Below are 18,284 nucleotides of genomic sequence, written 5' to 3'. Positions count from 1 at the left end.
AGGCCATATTTTTTCTAATTAAATGCTTCTTGTTTTAGCTGTCTATAAGTTACAACGTATAATATTCAAAAGACCCAGGTTGACCAAAACTGCCAGCCATATAAAATTTTCATGTATGGAAAAATGCTAGTCATACACTTTTCATGCTATTCCATTAGTACAGAAAACTGCATGAAAGGTCTATTTTTAGTAATTTTTAATATATGGAAATTGTATGAGTAGCATTTTACCATGAACCAAAAATTTTGATCTATATATTTTAATAACTCAAATTTTTTTGGTCATGTTCGTAACCGAACACAATTGACAAAAAAAAATGGTAGCTCAAACGTAGAGTAACCAAAGATTCGAATTGAAAATGCATTGGAAATGGCCTAAAATGTCAAAAAACACAATGACACAGTAAATATAACGAAAGTATCAAACTTTTATCTTTCGGCAAAAATTTTCAAAGAGGTTCTTTTAAATTCAAATTTTTAAATTACCAGACAATGATCAAGGCATACATGAACCAATCATGCAAAAAAATAAGAGTTTTTTGGGTTTTTTGATAAAAATTCTTAAGCAAAAAGGAAAAAAATTCATTATTAGTGTATCCAGGACTTCGTTATACGCAAAAAATTTTGAAAAAGTTTTTTGAAGAAGGTTTGTTTGAGTACAAAATTCGATTTGCGGTTGAAAAATAAAACACAAAAAAAATTTTGGGGGCATTTTTAAAATCTGTTGGAAAAATTTTGTTGTCGCCATCAAAAAAAACGCTAGTTAAACAATTTGCATTAATGGAAATTGTTCAATTAGCAGTTTTTGATTAGCCGTTTTGAGCTAGGGAGGTCAACACCGTAAAACAATGCTTTAGCGAGAATAATAATCAATTGCTCAATAATTTCATACAAAGAAACAAGCATTTTTTATGATAATCAGACCAGAGTGATGATTTCCAAGAGAATGATTTAGTTTCGAGAGTTCTCAGTTTATCTATTTTTGCTCGCCAGACACCATTATTTTATATAAAGTTTTGTTTCTGAGCTGAAATTTACATATCGACTCTTTCATTTCAGGTCAAGCAATTATCTTGCAGCAAAATCTCAATTATAATATACAATGGTTCCCATATTTTGTTTCACAGAGATTATAAATCTTGAAAATTAAATTCAAATCATTTCACTTCATTCTGTTTAAAATTTGTTAGATGTTTTTTTGTTGACAGATGTATAGCAAGTAGTGCATTTCTAGACTTTGAAACACCCACTCAACCGGCAAACATCTGATTGCCAAACTGTTGGCCATTAATTTCCCCCAATCCTTAGTTAGAACAGCAAAACCAGATTCTGAGTTAAGAATCAAATCTACTTGCTTTTTTGAGATGTAGCTAAGACATTCGAAATGTAATTGTATCTTTCACAATTTATTTGGTAACATCGCTTTTAAATCCTCTGTTAGTTGACTTCAAATTCACTGCCTCCTCCAATAGTTGTCGCTACTTTGCCATCGGATAATCTGCAGAGTCTTTTAATTCATGTTTGTTCAGTCCTTTACTGCTCAACTTAAATTTTTGACTTTTACTATCGTAACAGCAATAAGTTTTGCTACACAGGCTGAGCATTTCGATGCATCTAAACTGCTCCTTGAACAATCCTGGTTCTCTCTTGCCGTGGTTTTTATGCTTAGAGCAGCAAGTACGTGGGAAAAGTTGTTTTTCGCATCTGCTCTAAAATTGTCTCGACAGTCCTTGCTTCGCTTTTCAGACCATTCTGCTCGCTTGCAGCGAAGGATACGTTCATCTAAATCTTCTTCCGCCAAAGCCAAATAGAGGGAATCGGTGTCTTTTTCGAGTTCTTCAAATTTGTTGACATCGCAAAATTTATCCAAAAAATTATAATACAGCTCAAACATTCTCAATTTGGCATACTGTAGTATAAAAAATCCTAGTATAACTGGTTCAGGATGCCCTATAGTAGCTTCAACAAGTTCGACTTCATAAAAATTTTTTGCTACGATATTTAGTCTCTTGATGAACTAGTTATTGATAGAGTTTGGGGTTTTTTCATCACCAAGATATTTTGTCATTGTATGTTTTGATCGGTTCATTATTTGATAGCCGCAAAGAACCTGTTTCAGCCGGTTTCAACAGCCTGTTTCATTGTCTCGGCTACCACACCAGAAAAGTAATTTTCCTCACCGGCTCACCTAGCATCAACAAGAGACTGATGAAAAATGTTGAATATTTTACGCGGTGTGTATTGATCAAGCCGATGATTTTTTGCACTTTGTAGTCCAAGATACAAGTAAAATTTGAAAAGTGGTGTTATAAGTGTTCCGTTGTCAAATTGAGGGTCGATATCAATCTTCGTTGCTGTTGTTTTTACAAATCGTTTCGTTCCGCATATCTTTTCATATATTCCCCAATACCGTTTCTGGTAACATCATTGTTTTTGAAAATAGATGGGGAATTGGAGAAATTCACTTTTATTTCGTCTAGAGCACTCAGATTGCATTGCACGTAGACGAAACTTGTTTCATTTCCGATGTCTTGCAGTAGTGAATAGGTAGAAAGAGGTCATTTGAAGGGAAAGTGAAATTTTGCGTGGTTTTTCTCGTCTACATTGTGTTTCAATTGATCCCATCAACTACACTCCCAAATTTTTTTTATAGAGTATCCTTTTTCTCGAATGCAATATTTTCGAAGCTCGTCAATTTCTCTTTTCTTGGTTCCTTGTTTGATATCATCATCAGTTAGGCTTGGTCTAGTTTCTTGACAATGACAAAAATGGAAACAACAACCCATTGCTTTAAAAACAGTCTTACAATGGTTGCAATAACCATCAACAATGAAGCAATTTGTTTTTTTTCTGTTTTCCTGTAGTGTAGTAACTCACAATTTTGCATTCCAAATTGATTGCTCGAAACTAAGACAAGACCGTATTTTCAAATGTTCGAACTCGATTTTGCCTAGCCCTGAGTTTTTGTGTTTCTTCATTGTATTCTCATCTCGTATACAAGCATGGCGGCCTATCCTGACACATAGATTAAGTATATAGTTGACTAGCATCAAAAGCAAAGATTTATTTACACAAGTTGTTTGTTTTTCAAATAAACGTCTCGTTTGCTACTGCTTTCCTCGTGAAAACAATTAAAGGATCACCTGTCATATCTTCCCATATTTTTTCGAGCAAGTCGTTATCACTCGAAAATAACGGTTAAAACTAATAGTCGGCTGACTTGTATAGACAGATGTTTGTTAGATTCGGTAGTGAGCAGCCGAGCCTCAACATGTCTATCCCTTTGTCATGATAAATTTCATCATTTTCTGCATAGCTTAAAGGGTAGGAACAACATGCTTGTTATTCTTACACAGTAGAAAACAGCGAAATGTTGCCATATTTTTCTATTCCCAGATAGGTTTAAGGTACTTGTAGTTTTCCAATACCGTAGGTGGTTTGGTTTAAACCCGAGTTTTTTCAAGGCTTGCTCTTCAGTTAACCCAGAATTGAGAAGCTTCTGAAAATCGTCATACTCTTCATTGAGAAGGTTGCTATTCTTCAGGTACCTGTAGAAGTCATCATACGAGGGTAGTTGTTCATCAAGTTTGTTGGGAGTATCAAACCACTCGTATGGAAAGTATCCTTTTATGTCTCGGGCTTTTTAAGCTTTTAGAAAAGAGTCTAAAAAAGTAAGTCCACCAAAAAACTTCGTAATGTCCAGAACATCTCCAAATTTGAAGGAAACAAGGTCGTTTGCTTTCTTGATAACTGAAGGTTCAATTTCTTTTTCGTTGATAGGGTAGGGAATCAGGTATGGTTTAGTGAGGTTTATATAAAACCGACCACTGTTGAATCCAAACACTGGTAGAGTGTTTCTGTATCTCTCTAGATTATGCATCAAAACAATCAATTGAATTTTTTTGAATACTGAGAAAGTGAGTTGTTGCGTCTGTTCTTCCTCATCCTCGATACATTCGTCTTCGTACTCTCTTGCTTCACTCTCACTAAAACTGCCTCGTTCATTAAGGATGCTGACAATTATGTGTAGCAGCTTTTTGAAAATATTTTCGATTTCCGGAAAATTTGATTGCATTTCGGCTTTATTTTTTTCCCGCCTATGACTCAAATTTGTCACAAAGGCAATATTGAGGGATTGTGGATCATTGTCACACAAAAACACGGGTTTGTAAAGTAAATGTACACTGATATGGGATCATACTTCCCGATCCATGATATTATTTCTGTTGGTTTTAGTTCATCGGATGGTACGCAAATTGACTCAAAGTCAAAAATGGCAACATATTTAAACAACGTTTGTTATCTGGTATACTCAATATTGAACCCGTCCAATTTTTCAAACAACAGCTCTCAGAGTGTATCCTTTTTTGATGAAAATTTTTCAACTCGATCTTTGGTGAAAATTTTTTTGATTGTTTTTTGCAACAAAAAAGATGGCAGTTGAAGTGACGAGACATTTTGAAAAACGTATGGCAAGTTGGGCATCACAAGCATTTGAAAAAGTTGTCGATGTTGAGGACGTGAATACTGTGGTTGTTTTATTGTAGAAATTTTACTGTATTCTCGTATTCACTGATGCTTCTCCGAGTTAATTCTCCCACGAATTCTCCATCTTCGATGTCAATTTTGTAGATAAAGATGTTTTTCTCGACTACATCTTCAAGTATTGGTAGATTGTCTATCGAAACTCCATGAAACTCTTTTGGATCACATTCTGATTTTCAAGAAAATTATTAAAAATATTGGAGGTGGATGTTTCAAGACTAGTTGTTCCATGCAAACGAACTGCAAGCGCTCGAAACAAACAAACTGTCATTGTATGGTTGCTTCCTCGAGTCCGAAATCAAACAGGTAACTTACTGATTTCTCAGACGTACTTCGGGAATGACCGAATCTCTACATCCAATGGGTAGGTTTTTTATTAAGGCAGCAATAATTTTTTATCAGTGATTATCTTGAATCGCCATTTCGTATTTTGTCTCTCTTGCGTTCAAACCTCAATGATGTCTTGCTTATTGACTTTGTTCTGTATAGTCGTCAAGTCTGTTTTAGTACAGACAGCATAGACTTATCAAAGAGTGTCATATTTTCATGAGCGTAGAAATGACGATATTTGACTGTTTCTATTTTACGTAACACAAATCCCAAGGCAAGGTTAATTTTTGCTGCGCAATCAAGTTCTTCAAAGACTTGATCCAGTTTTTCATTAAGTAGATTTAAATCTACTTTGAAAGTTGAAAATTAAACACCCTGTCGCGTCCATTTTCCATCTCGGTATCTGTCAAGAAAGGTTGAGAGGCATTCAACTCATCCTGTAGCTGATCACTATCTTCCTCATTTTCAAAACAACAGAAATCAAAGCAACCTTTTATTCAAATCAGCAACAGAATCACTCGTTCTCGCACGATACACCCTTTCTTGAATTTGGGGTTGACTTTACGTGCTTCTTGCTGGTCGTAAGTACAATAATTTTATTCCGGACAAAAAATAACTCATCGCACGCAATTTTTTAGGATGTCTGTACTCTTTGTCACTGTCCTCACATTTCACTTTCTCATTGCTGTTGAGTGAAGGCTTCCAAAAAAAATTGCGTCTTAAGGAATTATTCTATATGTACTAAATGTAGCATGTACTAAATTTAAAAAAAATTAAATGACACCTACAAAATTGGGAGAGTTGAAACGTCCCAAATAATTTATAGATTGTTTGTACTTAGTTTGAATTGTTCAAAATGATTGAAATTGTTATCAAGTTTAGATTGATGGCTTTCAAGGTAGAGAAAATCAGAACGAAATAACTTTGATTTGCTGTTGCTTAGGGAAAATCAACCAATCAGAATTGATTATTCTATAAGTAACACTGTTTTGTTGGAAATCAGCCCATCAGATTCCAGCGTGCTCTGAATCTGAACTGTTTATTATTTTTTAAAAACCTTAATCGTTATTTGAAAAAAGTCTGTCAAAAAACAATTGAGTTTCCTCGACTTACTTTACAAAAAAAATCCAAGTGATTCTCTTTTTGATGAAATAGATGCTGACTCTTGTTTTTTCATAATTTTTTTTGGTAGTTTATTATGTGGAAAGTAGAGTTATCCGACTAAGTAAAAATCTAATTAGGGAAACTTACTCGATCAAAGAGTTTACATTTTGATACACATATTGCGTATAAAGCTTCAAACCTACGGCAGAATTACACTTGAATAGGAACGAAATTTCAGTACAAAAATTTCGTACGATAGTATATCACAGACTTTTTTATCCCCTACCCGATCCAAAATGTTGTAAAAAAAATGTCACTTTTCTTTAAAGATTTTTCAGCTCAAAATCCTGCTTGATCAGCCTTGGAATCAGATTTTCAGAGATATATTTTGAAAAATTCAACAACTTTGAGTTATCATCTCAAATTTACATCAAAATCAAAAGACATGACTATCTACTCAAAAGACATGACTATCTACTCATGACTATCTACTCAATTTCTTATTGATTACATACGAAAAATTCAAATAACTTGCTGAAAAAAACTGTGGAAATGCTACTTGTTTGCTTTTCTTTTGATACTCGTATCGGCAATTTTTCCTTATTTTTACAGCAAACAATTTTTGGTCATTCCTTTTTGCGGTTGATTTTGTGTAAATTTTTACTCATTTGGGAGAGTTAGGTCCTTAAAAGAGTCCTCTGGTTGGATTCGACAACTCAAAGAAAAACGAACTTTTTTGTGATTGGAAACGAGAAAATACAAAAAGATCCTATTAGGACTTCGTTTCCTAATGTACACGACTTTTATATAAGAATTCCAAGATAAAAGCTGAAACCTGATTGGATACGACTACAATCGAAATAAGGAAAATCGATTCTGACTGGTTAAACCCAAACATTCGATTTGGGGGTACCCCTCACTCCTACCTGAAAATCAATTTATTTTCAACTAAACTACCGGCAACTACCCCTTCTCTCAGCTCCAAATACTTTAAATTCAACTTAACTACCGTCAACTACCTCCTCTTTCAACTGTAAATCAATCATTGTTTTATTCTGTATATTTTGATCAATTTATTTTTCAAAATGATCTTCTCAGCGCAAAACAGCAACCTCATGCACTCTATAGAAATTTTGTCTGATCTAGTACAAGCTCAAGTGCGAGAAGCAGTCTCTGGAGTTTTTCTGGCTTGAATGGACATCCCAATTCAAGTCTGGCATATGGTGGGAGTGATGCAAAAGGATTGCAACGGACATCATATGACGAAAATACCCATGACAGAGAACCAATTTGGAGAAATGCAAATGATGGAGGAAATGGCTGAGGACGTGGGAATGAACTACCTCGACACTCCTGACTCTAGATATGTTGGGAGGAAGCAGAACCAGCTGAAAACCCCATCACAGTAGATGAAGGTGAAAGTTTCTCAGAAATATGACGCCTCCAGCACCACAACAATCACTACAACCTCGTCCAGTTCTGCGTTCTATAGAGAACCTACAGAACTCTGGACAGCTCTTTGATTGGATATTTTTGTAAATAATTGTTGTTTGGTATTAATTTCCTTCTCTGTAATTATTAAATTTCTTCAATTTTTATTTTATTTATGAGAATAGATGAGAGGTTCAGGGTTAATCAATGAAAAACAAATAGAATACAACCTAATTTAGTGCTCCCAATTCGCACACTTGTTAAAAAGTTTGAAATTTTTTTGAACAAATATTAGAACAAAACTAGAAAAATTAGAAGTAAAAAATACCTGATCGTTTTTTGCTCCTTGTCAAAAAACTGAAATAGTATTCACATTTTGTAGAAAAAGTGAAACAATTTTTACAGATTTCAAAAAAAATTGAAACACTTTTCGCATCTTGTCAAAAAAATGAAACACTTTTATTTTTTTATCAAAAAAGTGAAAATTTTTTCACATATTACCACAAAAAATGAAACACTTTTCGCATTTTGTCAAAACATGTGAAACACTTTTTGCATTTTGTCACAAAAAATGAAACACTTTTCGCATTTTGTCAAAAAATGTGAAACACTTTTTGCATTTTGTCACAAAAAATTGAAACATTTTCGCATTTTGTGAAAGAACTTGAAACATTTTTCACATTTTGTCAAAAAATCTTAAACATTTTCTGCATCTTGTCAAAAAAATTGAAACAATTTTCGCTTTTTGTTCAAAAAAGTCAAAAATTTTTTTAGTCATTTTGTCAAAAAATTGTTAGTTTTTCTGGCAATGTTAATAATTTTAAATGTTGTTCAAAAATAATTAATTAGAAAACTAATTTTTGCATGTATTTTGATGAAACACAGAAGAAAACCAATGTATTGACATATGGAATAGCAATCCAAGTCACCAATAAAGAAGTTTTTAGCAATAAGTCAACATGTTCTTTTTTCATTAAAATTTTGCGTTTTTCGCCTTTTCATCTAAGAAACAAAGTTGGAAGTTTGCATAATTTTCGGAAAACCAAGAAAAAACATGCATTTTACTCCAAAAGATCTTAGATGTTTTCGCTCACTTTTGATAATTTCACGAAGATTGTTACGTTTGGCAAATTTTTTCAAATATTTTTGTTAAAAACTGAAACGCAATTTTGCATACTTATCAAGAAAATCAACTCAATTTCTAATTCTTGCAAAAATTTTTGAGAGGGTTTTTGCACACTTGTTCAAACTACATAATTTTTATGTTAGAAGGTGTTTAGGCTGGAATATAGAAACAAGATTCTTATAACAGCTATTCAAATATCAATAGAAAAACACTTAATTGAAAAAAGCTGATCCGAGAGTCTGACATGATTCTCGACAGAGCTAGGAAAGTGTCTTTTGAATTATTTAGGCAAAAAAAAGTATTTCCATCAGAAAAACTGACGTCATAACACTTAAAAGTTTATAGAACAGTGAAAGTTGTAGAAAAATTCCACCAGAGAAAATGATGTCATTACCCATTAACATATAGAACCTTCTAAATTGTAAAATCAACACATTAACTCCTATACCTTTTTATTAAGACCTTACACTTTACTTTTAGAATTACCAAATCTTCTGCATTCTAGGAATAATCAGAAAAGTTTCAACCAATCAAAATTCTCTAAAAAACACAGAGGTTATGAGATTGATGAAAAACTTTTTATATATTTAATTAATTTTTTTTTGTAATTCTAAATAAAGATACTTTATCAATGTTGTGATCTTAATAGAACTGGCGAGTTACTGCATCCAGTTTGGATTTGGTACCGAAACTGTCAAGATTCGCAAATGTGAGAAAATCTCCCAGTCTAGTGAGCAAACTATCAAAGATGTTTCAGAATGGAGAGAACTCGAGAATAAACGAAATAGAGAATTTTGAAAAGAAGTAGCTATGTCTAAGTCACCCACGAGAAAAAACTACGGGGTTTCATATGATCCAAAGAAAAGTAATTAGACGAATTTGTGTACCTGAGATAATCACAGAGTTTTCACTTGCTCGCAAGTGAACATTCACTACAAATGACAATTTGAAGAAGGGTTTGAAATTGACATCTTTTACCGAGATCCGAAGAAATGCTTCAGTCTCTTAAGAGTTTCTCTGCATGATTGGCAATAAATTGAAACCAGTCGTGATAAAAAGAATAAGAAAATTAAATTTAAGTTTCAACAGGATATATTATCTCTGTTGAGAAGAAAACATGGTGTGGCTTATGAAAAACAAAATGACAAGGAACTCGGAAAATATCTCTTTTTTTTAAAATAATTTTTGTCTCTTTACACTTTTATTAAATTTCGTACTTGTTTCTAAACTGGTTTTTCTTTTCATTTGAAATAAATGTTTTTGAACTGAAGCTTAGATTTTGAAGATTTATCAGAGTAAGCTGTTGAAAACACATCCGAAATAACTGTTTTTAAATGAAAACATAGGAGAAATTACTATAAATTAATAATTTTACCGATTCTGAAAAATATGTACAATTGTGATTAAATGAAAATTTCTGATTATACAGTGTTTTCATTACGACACCTGATCTGTCATTTAAAAGATTTAAAAAACTTGTGATAATTTCAACAAGATTTTTACGTTTTAAAAAATTTTGAAACAGTTTCGTTAAAAAAATGAAACGCAATTTTGAATACTTGCCGAGAAAATTAACTGAAATTCTACATCTTGCAAAATTTTTGACAAGGTTTTTGCACTTTTGTTTAAAACTATATAGATTTTCATTTTAAAAAGTGTTCATTCTGGAATAAAGAAACAAGATTCTTATAACAACTATTCAAATATCAACAGAAAAATCATTTGAAAAAGCTAACCCGAGAATCTGACATGATTCTAGACAGAGCTAGGAAGCTAGTTTTTTGACAAATTTAGGCAATAAAAAGTATTTCTTTAATCTAATAAAAAAATCTGGGTTAGATTCAGTTCAACAAGAAATCTCATTCTACAAAACTTCTCAGAAATTTAAAAAGATCAACCAATTTGATGAGACCAATTTTTCTCTTTTTAAATCAAAATTACAGAAATGTTCAATACTTTTTGAATGAATTCAGATATTTTCTCCGTTTTCTGGAGAAAACAACCAAAACCTACTCTAAGCTAGCAAAAAGATGCCGCTGTAAAATACAAAGTTTGGAAATCTAGTACAGTTCAGTTTAATTCACCAGTATGAATAGAATTTTTAGAAGAAACGGAAATCTATCTAGCCACAACTCTTTATGTTCTTTGGAGAATCGTAAATTTCGTTTACTTTTGATAGGAACGTCTCATAGCCAAATTCTGCCGAGATTAGATAAAAATTTATACATATATATATATAAACAAGAATTGGGAGATTTATTTGGTTTCAAAAAGCTAGAAGGGAAAAAATATTTTGAACCCTGCTTTCAACTGTTAAAAATGATTGATTTGGAAATTTTGAAAAATCCCAACAAATATATCTTTGTGAAAAAGAAGGAGAAGCATTATGAGCAATCCAGAGTACTGTTATTCGCTGATGTGGAAAACCTTGGACTCGTACCTATATCTGAAGCCAAATCTGGAAAAGAGTCAACTTTGAATCAGTAGCTCGACATCTGTAATGGAGTATATTAAGTATCAACACACAACATGACGAGAGTGTGTGCCAAAATCAAGAAGTACAATATGGACAAGCCGCCCTACATTCAGATTCGACTCTTCACTGCAAAGGAAAATGAAGACTTGAAGCAAGTTGCTTACGTCAATTATACTTTGAGGAAATTCAAAGAACTGACCTAAAGTTTGGGAGACTTTGTGTTTGTTGATAACTGTAAGCCTCACTAATGCTTTGTGATGTTTTGTATGCTCGGTAACTGGAATATTTTTGGTACAAAACAGTTTTTCCTCACTCAAGTGTACATTTAGAGCTAGGGTATTTGAGGAAAAATTAGACAAAACATACAATTTAATCGTTCAGACATTACACAATTTTATCAGTTGTTTTTCAAGTTTTTTTTTAAACAAATTTCAGAAAAATTTATTTAATTACTGTTTTTTATCTCAAATTAGGTTTTGTCGAACAATTTTACAAGCAAGAATGTAGTTTAGTTGAAAACTTCATCAAAAATTTTCGAATTACTGTGTTTCATTGGTTGCTTTGAGTTTTTTTGCCATAAAATGATTGGCTGCATGAACTTCAGAAATTAAAAAGATCAACCAATTTGATGAGACCAATTTTTCACTTTTTAAATCAAACTTACAGAAATGTTCAATACTTTTTGAATGAATTCAGATATTTTCTCCGTTTTCTGGAGAAAACAACCAAAACCTACTCTAAGCTAGCAAAAAGATGCCGCTGTAAAATACAAAGTTTGGAAATCTAGTACAGTTCAGTTTAATTCACCAGTATGAATAGAATTTTTAGAAGAAACGGAAATCTATCTACCCACAACTCTTTATGTTCTTTGGAGAATCGTAAATTTCGTTTACTTTTGATAGGAACGTCTCATAGCCAAATTCTGCCGAGATTAGATAAAAATTTATACATATATATATATAAACAAGAATTGTGAGATTTGTTTGGTTTCAAAAAGCTAGAAGGGAAAAAATATTTTGAACCCTGCTTTCAACTGTTAAAAATGATTGATTTGGAAATTTTGAAAAATCCCAACAAATATATCTTTGTGAAAAAGAAGGAGAAGCATTATGAGCAATCCAGAGTACTGTTATTCGCTGATGTGGAAAACCTTGGACTCGTACCTATATCTGAAGCCAAATCTGGAAAAGAGTCAACTTTGAATCAGTAGCTCGACATCTGTAATGGAGTATATTAAGTATCAACACACAACATGACGAGAGTGTGTGCCACAATCAAGAAGTACAATATGGACAAGCCGCCCTACATTCAGATTCGACTCTTCACTGCAAAGGAAAATGAAGACTTGAAGCAAGTTGCTTACGTCAATTATACTTTGAGGGAATTCAAAGAACTGACCTAAAGTTTGGGAGACTTTGTGTTTGTTGATAACTGTAAGCCTCACTAATGCTTTGTGATGTTTTGTATGCTCGGTAACTGGAATATTTTTGGTACAAAACAGTTTTTCCTCACTCAAGTGTACATTTAGAGCTAGGGTATTTGAGGAAAAATTAGACAAAACATACAATTTAATCGTTCAGACATTACACAATTTTATCAGTTGTTTTTCAAATTTTTTTTTAAACAAATTTCAGAAAAAGTTATTTAATTACTGTTTTTTATCTCAATTTAGGTTTTGTCGAACAATTTTACAAGCAAGAATGTAGTTTAGTTGAAAACTTCATCAAAAATTTTCGAATTACTGTGTTTCATTGGTTGCTTTGAGTTTTTTTGCCATAAAATGATTGGCTGCATGAACTTCATAGAAAAGCAAAAGCAACTCTAGCTAGGAGATACACATTTTTTGGTGATTGTTATTACAAATTCATTTAAAAATGGTAGAACAGTTCGAGTTTTTCGAGTTTCTTTGTTTATTTCGGTAAGAAATTTGTTTCTATCAAAAGCGTTTCCAATGTCTGAAATGGACATCCATCAGGTTTTAAGGTTGAACTACTTGAAAGACAATCTGAAAGACAATCTGTCAGATGCAGTGATATCCAACTGGGCAATATCAACATATCCAGGACTTTGCAAATGTATAAGACGTACAAAAATCCTTAGCGATTTTAAAGCCCTTCAACAAAAAAGACAGATGATCCCGATCCACTTCCAAGAAAAGCTCGCACGAGGAAAAAACCCCTAACTGACAAGGGTCATATTGTAAAACTGGAAAGCTGCAGTGATGAACAATTCATCAGCTCGATAGTCATAACAGTTAAGAAAGATCGAAATATCGAATTGACAATGGCTTCGAAACAAATAAACAAGGCAATCCATGAAAAAAAACATCAGAAGCCTAATTTTAACGTACTCCTAGACAACATAACCCAATCACCGCAAGAAGGTAATAATAAATTCAGTTTCAAATTCTTCTCGACCATTGACATCCGCTATGCATAAAGCCAACTAAAACTGGACGATAAAACAAGAAATCGTGAAATTTAGGCCAAGCGACTGAAACATATCAGTTCCAAACTGGATTCTACGGGCTTACCCCTGGATTCTACGGGATATGCCCACAGGAAACCTGAAAACCATCGATCTAACATGAAAAAAGGAAAAAGACGCATTTGCTTTTCTCGATGACATATTGATTATAAGACACGGAACAAAAGATCAAAAAATGGAGAAGTTAAGAAGGGTTTTCGATAAGTTAGATCACGAAAAGATGGCCATCTCTATGGATAAGTGCAAATGTGGATGTAGTTCAAACCACAGTTCAAATTATCACCGCAAATAGGCAGTTCGTAAGTAACCGCGAAACTCGGATAAAAGGTGACGCAGGCCGTGAAGGTATCGGGCGGCTCTCTAACAAGAAACACCGGATGGCTGGGCTACTATTGCGTACGCCTCTCGATTTCTAAATACACGCAAAAAAACACTCCGTGAATGAATTGGAATTATAAGCAGCGGTGCGGGCTATCGAACAATTCGAGTATTACTTGTATGATAGACGTTTTTTTTCTAATTACTGACCATCACGTCCTGACAATTTCTCTTCAAATCAATAAAAACAATAAGACATATCAAAACCGCTTAACAAGATGGATAGACCGCCTCCTTCCGTCTGAATTTGAAACTAAACACCTTTCTGGCACTAAAATGAGTGTAATCGATTATACTTTGCGTCACCCGATAGGAAAAGCACAACCCCCCAGCAATGAAAATTCCGTAGTTGCATTACTCGAAAACTTCATAGCGTGCCCGAATTTCAAGACAGCACTATGTCAAATATAGCATTGAACGAAAATCCAAACTTTCAAATTCGGTCAAAACGCAAACTGCCTATACTGTTAAAACTCTGCTTCAAAAAAGCTGTCCGAAGTATCATTGTCTTCGTTCTGGGAACTTTGATCTTAATAATCTTTCAAATTGTTCGAGTAAACCTGATCATAGAAGGGATTGCAAGTTTGCAAGTACAGCTTCTAACTGTACAGCGAAACCTATTATTGAGCATTACACTGAATACAATAATTTGAATCGGCAACTACAAACGGGAATGGCACTCTCACCATTCAAAATGATTCTCCGGAAATGCCACAGTAGCCAACAAACCACGCTGTCCTTCCCACCCAAAAACTTTGCTTCGTTTAACGAGATACTTCAACTACCACCACCCAAAATTTTATCTATCAGTGACGTATCACGTCAGGTCAAACAATCGGAGGTCAATTTTACATTCAACCGAGAAGAAACAGCAAGACCAACTATGATAAACAACATCACCAGAACAGAGTGAGGGGCGCCACTCAATCACGATGGAGGAGGAAGATGTACCAGTGTATCGCAAGAACTCAGGGAAAGTTTTGGGTATCGATTTTCTTGTAGCTGCCACAAACAAAGGACATGAACTTTCAACCTTCAATCAATAAGATCCGCCAACAAAAATGGAACAACATCATCGGCCAGGGCGGTATGCTGCAGGCGGCCAAAGTTGTATGGTACCTATACCTACACAGAGACAGCTTCACAACATCCCAGAATTGCCATGAAAACCGAACAAAGGGTGAGAACAATGGGTGATCTCCTATAAACCCCATTTTACCGCGCTAGATACAGTAGTGGAACCTAATGAAGAAATATAATTGGGTTTCGCCGGACCCTTACTGGTTGAAAACAAGGAAGTGTATTTATTTGTAGAAGTCGACCGCTTCTCGCGATTCGTATCGGCCAAAGTTCTTATTTCGCGATTCGTATCGGACGAAGAATTCGATCTGATACTAATGCAAAAGTTTCCAATATGTGCTCATCTCCTACTAAAAAACATGCCATATGATATAGTAAAAATTAAGCGATCCTTAGTTGCCGATAATCCAAAAAACGACTTTCCTATTATAAGCACAAGGAAACCATTACTTTGGCTCACCGCGCAAGAACAATTAAGACTAGAGAGAGCACCTTAAGTTTTCTCAAAAGATCGCTTTAAGGGACCCCAAATTACTGTTGACCCATAACTGGGGAAATGTATTGGACAAGTGGCTAAATCAGGTACAATAGCCGGAAAACCCAAAAAATCTCGTGGTGTTCGGTGCACAGTTTAATACAATCGAGAACAGTTCAATCGTTAACTACTCTTCTCACACTGCCTGGATTCGGGTAGAAGGCCTACAACCGCGGTTATTTAGACGAGACGGCTTAGCTTTCGTACCGGATCCTACAGTCTACGCAAAATATATAGCGCCACATATAAAAGGTTTTGCTGCTTATAGGCATTTACAAAGGGCAAAAACACGTGTTTCAGCCGCTGTACAGAAAAGCAAACGACAGACTACAGGATCGAGCAATCAACATAAAACCGAAGACAGTCACTACTTCAGCCCCAGCCAAGACCTTAGCAAAACCGTCAACTCAACAAGCCCAAAAAGCCCACCGCCAAACAAAATAGAAGAAGTCATACGCCAGCCGCTAAAATGAAAAGCATTAGGACCACAATGGATCTTCAAACCGAAGACGTCGATGTCAAAAAAGGCAAAACCCGCCAAAAGGGAAAAAATGAACAAAAGATAAGTCAGAACACATCCGCCCAAAGTAGTAAAGGCAGTCCGGAAAAGATCCCACGGCGAGACAATTCCTTATTTCAGTTACACGGTGACACATTCATTTCATTGACTTCTGACGACTCGGTAAACACATCGCCAGAAAAACGAGCAGCAAAAAAGAGTTGCAATGAAATGCATGCCAAAAGACACCATAGCATCGGATTGCTGACGGTCTACACGAACCAGATGTAGGGCACTCGCCAATGAATTCGGAAATGCGATTCCGGTTAATCAAATCGACGACGCCACCACCGAAATCGAAAACATCGTATGCAACATCGCTCTACTTGACATCCAAATTCAACCTGAAAACACAAATGCCAACCGAATAACCCACAGATGGACGACCGAGGGTCATCGGCCGATATCGAGTGTATTGAAATCAATGCAACCCAAGATACCCCAGAAAGACTTCGTAAGGACAACACCACTGAAATCCCCCAGCCGCATAAGGAAAACACATCACTATGCAATAAAGAAACACCCACAGTGAGCAAAACACTCAGCCGCGAAAAAGCCACACGGACCACACCGCCACATTCCCCGTCGCAGAGAGCTATTAGTTCGAGATATGTTATTGATCGAACTCCCACAACCATATCATTGCCGAAAATTCAATGCTGCGATGAACATTCTACAGTCCATATTGCCCACTGAAAACTCGAGAGAGAATATGAAACTCAAGTTCGAGCAAAAACGATCAGGAAATCAATCACACTGAACGCATATGCAAACTATAAAGCCGGAACTAATGAAGGCAGGCAATTAGTCGCGAAAACGAACAAACAACACTCATAAAATAGCTTAGTCAAGCGGAGAAGAAAGACGACACATGATGACAGCATCAAATCTAAAAATGGGGGAAAGTTATTCGTACTGATTTATCGGATATCCAAAAAGAACTAATCCAAACTAAAAGGTTAAACTTTAACTTTAACTTAATGCTTAACCATACGTAAGATAACTATATAGATGTCTGATCCAATTAAGTACCTATTAATACTTATGCCATCTTCAATAGCTGTTTATGAGCCTCTGTCTTCTTATCTCTACTAATCATAGCTTATGTCTCAGACCATAGTCTGCGAAATACTTACTTTCCGTGGGTATAACAACTTATTTGCTGGTCTGCTTCAACTGACAAAACTCGATTGTCAGTGCAATCTACCCGCTTTTAAGAACAGTGAAAACAAATCGATTATAATGGATTTTCGTTGTCTAAAAAGTTGAAAATTTAATCGATTCCCATGTTACGCTCAGACATCAAAAGTGGACTAAAAATGGATTTTAATCCATTTTTTCTGCAAAACTATAATGCATTATAATTCATTTGAAATCTATTATAATGGATTATGAAAAAAAGTAGAAAATCACAATAAAATGGATTTTTTTCACTTTCCTTGTTTAGCTTTTTAAAATGCATCATAATGGATTTTATAACAAGTAGAAAATCACTATAAACTATAGCCATAAACACATAAGACAACTATATCAAAAAGACTGGAAACGTGGGAAAACAGAGGACAGAGCCCAAGCAGCTTGCCTCAAATCAAATTTGAACAACATCAGACCCGGATTGAATGGAAGAAAATAACGAAACAATTAATTGTCCCAAAATAGCCAATTAGGGCGTCGGATGGTACTAAAAACTTCATTCAAAGAAGGCTAGTTGAAATGCCACGAAATTTGTTTGAAGACAATATTCAACAAATAGGGGGGGGGGGATGGTAAATGGGCAAACGCTAGGGGTGGGGCTAATGGAGGACGGATTATTCCACCTCCAACTTTAACCCCCACCCACCCAATATTTCCAATAATTTAACAAAATTATTGAAAGGAACAAAATTCAGTTTCTGAGTAACATAAAAAGTAACGAAAATATCAAAGTTAGGCAGAAAAAAAAAATTGAACTACAAGTAACCAACGTAACCAACTTTAGCTTAAAACGTTGAAAAGACTTCATGTTTGTTGAAATTCTTTATCACAGTAAAGTGGAAAAAAATCGATTATAATTTAGTTTCATTGTCAGTGTCCGCAAATTTGAAAAAAAATCTGTTATAATTGATGAAAAAAGGATTTTGTTGCCTCGAAAAATAGTAATATTATAATCCTTTTTTTAATTAAAATTGATTTGTTTTCACTTTAGAAACTGACATGGAAACTCAATTATAATCGATTTTTATTCATGGAACTCC

Source organism: Symsagittifera roscoffensis, chromosome 10 (genome assembly GCF_963678635.1).
Source record: "Symsagittifera roscoffensis chromosome 10, txSymRosc1.1, whole genome shotgun sequence".
Classification (NCBI taxonomy): Eukaryota; Metazoa; Xenacoelomorpha; order Acoela; family Convolutidae; genus Symsagittifera; species Symsagittifera roscoffensis.
The sequence above is the reverse complement of the archived record's forward strand: the minus strand, read 5'-3'. Positions refer to the sequence as shown.